An 8,249-nucleotide genomic window follows, 5' to 3' on the forward strand; every position below is an offset into this window, starting at 1 on the left:
GTCGATATTTTTGCTGCTGGAAGACTAAGACATTGAAAGGAAGGTCCAACTTTAAATTAACATTTTTAAGTCACACTTGGACACACTCAAAATTCATTTGCATGTCTATCTCCATTCTAAATTGTTTCCAGACATGTTGCTTTAGCATAGTCTAACAGGATTTTATAATATCAGATATACACAGTAAGATATGTAATATAACTTAGTGGATATATCAATAATCTACACTAAGCTATGTGAACAGTGAGAGGTCCTACATTTCAAAATGCATTCCTTATATCTATTCAGTCATTTAAGAGTAGTTGATATTCGTAGACATTAAATCCCCTTGCAAGCTAAAGCAGCAACATAAAAATGCAAAGGAATCATTGTCTAATATCAGATGTTCAATTGCCTGGTTATTAAATTTTAAAGAAACCAAACTCCAAACTTTATCATATTATACTCATTTGCATATGAGCTGGTTAAGAACTTTTTGTTTGGAATGATTTAGTACTTTTTGTATACTCACAGTTTAAAGGAACTCATAAGCTGAGGTATTGAATGTGAAATCTCTAATATGACCACTGTCTTTTGGAATATAGTTGAGTATAAATCTATTCCAAAGTTCATTGAGTTTGGAAAACTTGGCACTCTCTCTGCAACACAAGATTCAGTTATTGGAGAGAAGGAGACTATAAAAGATAAATTTCCTGGGCTTTAAGCTCATTAGGATATCAGGATTTCATTTCATGTAAGCCAGTGGCATGAAATCTAAACATAATATGAATGACCATGTTAGAAGATGCATTTCATACTATACTATGACAATAATAACTAATGGAAAATAATGCTCATATTTTCTCTGTACATACGTCAGATACTGTCTATACAGCATGAAACTACGTCTCAGTAGTTGAAGAATTGTAAAGAGTTGTTAGTCAATGCAGATCACCAATGACTCTGTTTCACATGTCTTTTCTTAAGAAACAAAAGATTAATTTTGTTCTAATTACATGTATGAATGTATGTATGTATATATGTATGTATGTATGCATGTGTTTGTCTCCTTACCCCACCTCTCTCTCTCTCCCTCTCTCTCTCTCTCTCTCTCTCTCTCTCTCTCTCTCTCTCTCTCTCTGTGTGTGTGTGTGTGTGTATGTATACCCAAGTGCAGATGACTATGAAAGTTCTTAGTGCCAGATCTCCCTAGAACCTGTTACAGGTAGATGAGAGTATTTCAATTAGGAGAGACTGAATTTGGAGAGATGGATGTTGGAAACTGAACTTTGTTCCTCTCTTTGTTCCTCTCCTTTTAACTTCTGAGCCATTTTAACTTCTGAGCCATGTCTCCAACTCCCATGTTTTCTTTCTCATTTCAGATTTCAAGATGAAGAAGTTTTTGGCCAACTTACAATGTCGGGTGTGTTCAGGAAAACTTCCAATAATGTCATGGTCTTGTAATTCTGACACTGTGAAAAATTTCAGCCTTTTCTGAGACTCAGACAAACTGTTAATGTGACCTTTTTATGAAATCTAAAACTAATTATATATTGTCAACATGTAAAGGCACATAATAAACATTACTATTCTAAAATGGATAGGGAAGAAAAAGCCAGATCAACTCAAAGCTAAAACATGACAAGGAAAACACAGGAACCATATTAGCCTCTGGGGCTCCTGTTGGCATCATCTCTGCCCCAACAAACTTGGGTATCCCTGACCCTCCTATTCTGTCTGTTTCAGCATGTAACTTCTCTGTTTGCTTGATCTCACTCAGTTTCTAAAGATCCCCCACCTATCCCTAGATATTCCACATTATTGTCATTTTTAACATTCAAGATCTCAGTTTATGTAATTCATGTTTCGGTTTTATATCTTCATGTCGATCACCCTGGAACATCATTCAGAGAATCTGACTGTGCGACACTTTGCCTAGCCCAAGTGACTACTGAAACCTTGGTACAATGTACAATGATCTTACAACTTTTTGGGTATTTGATGTGGAAATCCCTGGAGCACACTGATAATGTTTCTTGTGTCTTCTCTTGGGCTCTTTTAATTCTGTTTGTTTGTCTTATCTAATTCCAGCATGTGGGGTTTTGTTTTGTATTATTATATTTTAATTCATTTTATTATTATCCCTTAAAAGCCTGTTTGCTTTCTAAAGAAAGACAGAAAGGGAGGGGTACGGAGGGACTGGGAGAAGTAGAGGGATGGGAAAGGATAATCAGAGTATATTATGTAAGAACAAGTTATTTTCAATACAAGAAAGAAATAAATACACACCACAATCAGTTTTAAATTTAGGTTGTGCACATAAGAGAAAACATTGGTTTGTTTGGTTAGTTGGTTTTGAATCTGGCCCATTCATCTAACACAGTGATTTCCAGTTTCAAACATTTTCCTGGAAATGTACTGTTTTTATTTTGTTTTGTAGCTGAGTAACATTCCATCCTTAATGTGCACCCTTTTCCCCTTTCTCCATTAATATGTGTATGTGCATCTAGGATGGTTCCATTTTCTAGATATTGTGAACAGTACATCTGTGAACACAGATATGGGTGGATGTACCACTCGATCACCTTTCTGTATCCTGTATCTAGATAGGAACTTTTGACTGTGGCACCATTTCAACTTCAAGGAAGATTGTCTAAGATTCGAAGTATGGATTTTGCATTTTAGAAGTAGTGATACTAATAAGTAGCACTTTGCAACATTGATACTAAGATCTCCTTGAATATCTGACGTTCAGAACTTGTGGTTCCTTTATTTTTGTTTGCCTTATCTGGCAACCTACTTGAAAATCCATTGACATTGCAGGGGTGCAATTACAATGAAAATTCATGTAGTCAGAAGGGGCACACTCAGTGCCAAGACCTTAGAGAAAGAAACAGCATGCGGAGACAGAAAGAAAACAAAAAACGACAAGACACCAGCCACATGACGAAAGAAAGCCGCTTGGAATTGGAACCTCCTGTACCAGTCCTCCCAAGTGGGTTTGATGTGAACCGAGCAACTGAGACTTCCCCATGTTCCTGACCTACAAAACTTGTTAGCAAAATAAAAGGGTATAAGCCGTGAAATTGAGGGGTGGTTTATTGTGTGATTGATAGTTGATAATATGCATATAGCTATTGACAAATAAATAAAACTGATCTTTTGTAGCTTCAAATCTGTGGTTTGTTTCTTCTGTTATTGTTATTCTTAATTATTATTTTTCTGGTTTTGATTTCCTTTGTTTATGAGCCTGTCTCTGATAGAATTGAGAATTTGAAGGGCTCAGTTTCCAAAATATTGAGAATATTCTTTTTGAGAAAAAGGGGGGGATTAGTTTTTGTTTTCTGTTTCTAGAGGCTGTAGAGTGATACATATCCAACTGGACTGTGTGCCACTTGCAGCCCAGAATATCTATGAATATAGTTTAACCTCAAATTGGAATCTTTCTTAAAATCATGTATGGGAGTCTTTGATGTGAATGTGTGTGTGTGTGTGTGTGTCAGAGACACCAAACTTGAAAACCTCTTTGGGGCCAATATCTTCAGTAACTCTAGATTTTCTCTACCTTATTATTAGCTTTATTATGTTCTGGGTTGAAATTATAAGTCATTATTTTTATTTTTGGATAGAGCAATGATAACTTATAATTTTTGAGTTCTAATAAACAATTTTTAATTAGATCTTAATAAGAGATTTTATGTAGAAGTGTTTCATTTTTGGTAGAGTCTTTCAGATATCTACCAACACCACTGTGCAATTTTTTTCTGTTATTTACTCTGAAATTTCAAACTGGGTCATATGAGACGAATTCACACTTCGGTCTTAGAGTGACTATACAGTGTATTTCACAGATTCTCATTAAGAGCCTATGCAGAATTCTCCATTCTTTACAATGGAATCAACAAGAACCCTTTCATAAATCTAGCATAAGTCAAATAGAATTGTGCTTTTTTTTTAAAAAAAAAGCATAATATTTATTTTTAAAAAAAGCACAAGAAGGTTTAATTTGAAGCTTTAGTTTATTTAGACTTTGAGGTCATTAACTTGAAAGGAGATTTAATCTTTTCATTTAATTTTTTTCTTATAATGTACAAAAGAGAAGAAATTTATTTCAGACTTGAGGAGTCTTTGTTGACTATTTAATTTTGTATTTGTTCTTCTATGCAGAACCATAGTTTATGTTGGACAACATGAGTGGACATAATTTGACATGAGAAATGGAAGGGAAACCACGTTGTTGGCTCTGGGCAGAGCATCTCTTTGGAGTTAATTCCTAGTGGAACAGGAAATGACCAGCCCTACATAGCAATGTGTTTTGACATAAGATGAAAATTATCGTGTTCAGTTTGTGATGGTTCTGTGCTTTAGTTTGGACGGTACACTGTTTTATACAGTTGTGTAAACAATTCCAGGTTTTATAGGATCATTTGTGACATGGATAATTATACTGTTCAGTGTATTCTGTGCCATTGATCATTTCTCTGGTTAAAAAAGAAAAAGAAAAACAAAATAACTTTCTGTTTAAACACTTCATTAACTGACATTGCCAACATTGCATAAGTATCTTCTTTGAACTTGATCTGAATGTTTGTCTGGGGGACGTTCAGATAAATCCCCTGAGTTAAGAATTACAAAACCCCCATCGCTAACAAGGAGAGCTTTTCTTTACTGTTCTTAAAAATAAGTATGCATGCATGTAACCTTGGAAAACTCATAGCCCTGAGAGCCAGTCTCTATTCATTTTGGAAGGGCCAGTTAGAATTCTAAAAAAAAAATTTTTTTCTTCAACTAATTAACGTACTTAGTTGTTATTTTAAATCATTTTAGGAACACCAAGAAATACAATGTATACAATACATTTGTGATCTCTGGAAGGCACAGATGGTTATTAGGAATGGCCAGGAAGGGATGAGATTCCTCCATGAAAGAGGAAGACAGTCTAACTCAGTCCTTTCATAATATCTATCAGAGTATGGATACAAGGAAGCCATATTTATGAATAGGTGTAATATTAACAGTCAGTGAGTGAAGAGAGCTAGTAGGTAACTGAAAGATGTTCAAACAGTGCCGACACTTAGTCCCCTTCTGAAGATCCCACACTAACTTTCCACAACTGTTCAGTGGGCGATCTTTTTGAGGATCTCAGAAAGAGAAATTGGACACGTATGCTTTTGTTTCCTGCTCATTCTGTCTTCCAGATGATTTTAAAGCTGGATTATGGTTCTAGACCCCCTAGAAAAGCTATAGTTAAATTTTTGGATGCATGACATATTTGTATATATTTATATGGTACACCATGAGTACACATGCAAACAAACACACACACACACACACACACACGCACACAATGTGGTTGAGCAAATCAGGATAACTAGCCTTTCAATATCTGTTAACATTTCTCTGTTTTCTCTGTTGGAACCTCCAGCTTTTTGTACTAGTCATTTAGAAACATAAAATAAATTACTGTAGACGACAGCCATATTTTTACAGAATATTAGAGTAACTCCCATCAGCTAACTAGAGATAACTCTTAACCAAGAGAATGCTGGTTCCTTTCTCAGAGATTTGATCAGTATTTTTAGGGTAGACTTATACATTTATAATTTTTGACAATTGCCCAGGTAACGCTCAAGAGGCTGGTCCAGAACCCATGCACTGAGAATTGATGCTGTGTTCCATTCCTGCCCCAAGACAGCTCAAGTCTGCTCTGCTTTTCCCAGCTAGCAATTTGAAAGTGGAAGCTTCCGCCATTACTCGCCATAGAAGGCCTGCCTCGCCTCGAGCTCTCTCGCCGCTGCCCCGCAGAAATGCTTCGACTACCCACAGTCCTTCGCCAGATGAGACCAGTGTCCCGGGCACTGGCTCCTCATCTCACTCGGGCCTATGCCAAAGATGTAAAATTTGGTGCAGATGCTCGAGCCTTAATGCTTCAAGGTGTAGACCTTTTAGCCGATGCTGTAGCTGTTACAATGGGGCCAAAGAGAAGAACAGTGATTATTGAACAGAGTTGGGGAAGTCCCAAAGTAACAAAAGATGGGATCACTGTTGCAAAGTCAATTGATTTAAAGGATATTTACAAAAATATTGGAGCTAAACTTGTTCAGGATGTTGCAAATAACACAAACGAAGAGGCTGGGGATGGCACCACCACTGCCACTGTTCTGGAACGATCTATTGCCAAGAGGGCTTTGAGAAGATCAGCAAAGGGGCCAATCCAGTGGAAATCCAGAGAGATGTGATGTTGGCTGTCGATGCCGTAATTGCTGAACTTAAGAAACAGTCTAAACCTGTGGCAACCCCTGAAGAAATTGCTCAGGTTGCTACAATTTCTGCAAATGGAGACAAAGATATTGGGAACATCATTTCTGATGCAATGAAAAAAGTTGGAAGAAAGGGCGTCATCACAGTGAAGGATGGAAAAACTCTGAATGATGAACTAGAAATTATTGAAGGCATGAAGTTTGATAGAGGATATACTTCCCCATATTTTATTAACACATCAAAACGTCAAAAATGTGAATTCCAAGATGCCTATGTTTTGTTGAGTGAAAAGAAAATTTCTAGTATTCAGTCCATTGTACCTGCTCTTGAAATTGCTAATGCTTACCGGAAGCCTTTGGTCATAATTGCTGAAGATGTTGAGGGAGAAGCTCTAAGCACACTGGTTTTGAACAGGCTAAAAGTTGGTCTTCAGGTGGTAGCAGTCAAAGCTCCAGGGTTTGGGGACAATAGGAAGAACCAGTTTAAAGATATGGCTATTTCTACAGGTGGTGTGGTATTTGGAGAAGAGAGGTTGAATCTAAATCTTGAAGATGTTCAAGCTCATGACTTAGGAAAAGTTGGAGAGGTCATTGTCACCAAAGATGATGCCATGCTTTTGAAAGGGAAAGGTGACAAAGCTCATATTGAAAAATGGATTCAAGAAATCACTGAACAGCTAGACATCACAACTAGTGAATACGAAAAGGAAAAGCTAAACGAGCGACTTGCTAAACTTTCGGATGGGGTAGCTGTTTTGGAGGTTGGAGGGACAAGTGATGTTGAAGTGATTGAGAAGAAAGACAGAGTTACAGATGCTCTCAGTGCTACAAGAGCAGCTGTTGAGGAAGGCATTGTTCTAGGAGGGGGCTGCACTCTGCTTCGGTGCACCTCAGCCTTGGATTCATTAAAACCTGCTAATAAAGATCAGAAAATAGGCATAGAAATTATTAAAAGAGCACTTAAAATTCCTGCAATGACGATTGCTAAGAATGCAGGTGTTGAAGGATCTTTGATAGTTGAGAAAATTCTGCAAAGTTCCTCAGAAGTTGGTTATGATGCCATGATTGGAGATTTTGTGAACGTGGTGGAAAAGAGAATCATTGATCCAACAAAGGTTCTAAGAACTGCTTTACTGGATGCTGCTGGGGTGGCCTCCTTGCTAACTACAGCTGAAGCTGTAGTGACAGAAATTCCTAAAGAAGAGAAGGACCCTGGAATGGGTGCAATGGGTGGGATGGGAGGGGTATGGGAGGTGGCATGTTCTAACCTAGAATAGTGCTTTGCCCTTATCAATGAACTGTGACAGGAAGCTCAAGGCAGGTTCCTCACCAATAACTTCAGAGAAGTCACCTGAAGGAAATGACTGAAGAGAAGGCTGGCTGATCACTGTAACCATCAGTTACTGGTTTCCTTTGACAATACATAATGGTTTTCTGCTGTCATTGTCCATGCCTACAGATAATTTATTTTGTATTTTTGAATAAAGACATTTGTACATTCCTGATGCTGGGTGCAAGAGCCATATACCAGTGTCCTGCTTTCAACTTAAATCACTGAGGCATCTCTACTGTTCTGTTAGCATCAGGACTATAGCGCCGTGTCACCACATGGGAAGTTCAGAAGCAGCCTTTCTGTGGAGGGTGGGAATGACTGTGTACAAAGTAGAGAAGTATCCAATTATGTGACAACCTTTGTGTAATAAAATTTTGTTTAAAGTTAAAAAAAAAAGAAAGTGGAAGCTTCTGCCCTCATGCTGGGATCAGCACTATGACTGCACTTTTCCTGATTTTAGTTTTCTGACTGCCTTAAGCTTTATGGGTGTTTTGCATAGATCAGAATTTAAACAGAGAAGTAGGGCGCTACTCATAATGTTGTATCAATACTTTGAAATGAAGGTTACTGTGATCTCCTGTGGTCAATGGACAGGTCAGTGAATCTGAAGAGGCTGGGATGTATGCATAGGCTCCAGAGAATATAGCGAATTCTGTGCCTTGTATCAGTGAAAAGCC

General features: G+C 37.5%; 1 pseudogene; it reads left to right on the forward strand.

Moving 5' to 3' along the window:
- The first annotated feature begins 5,781 nt into the window (after positions 1-5,781).
- Positions 5,782-7,506, forward strand: LOC114610107 (annotated as a pseudogene).
- The last annotated feature ends 743 nt before the right edge of the window (positions 7,507-8,249 follow it).

The sequence above is a fragment of the Grammomys surdaster genome, unplaced genomic scaffold (genome assembly GCF_004785775.1).
Source record: "Grammomys surdaster isolate TR1022 unplaced genomic scaffold, NIH_TR_1.0 126028, whole genome shotgun sequence".
Taxonomy (NCBI): Eukaryota; Metazoa; Chordata; class Mammalia; order Rodentia; family Muridae; genus Grammomys; species Grammomys surdaster.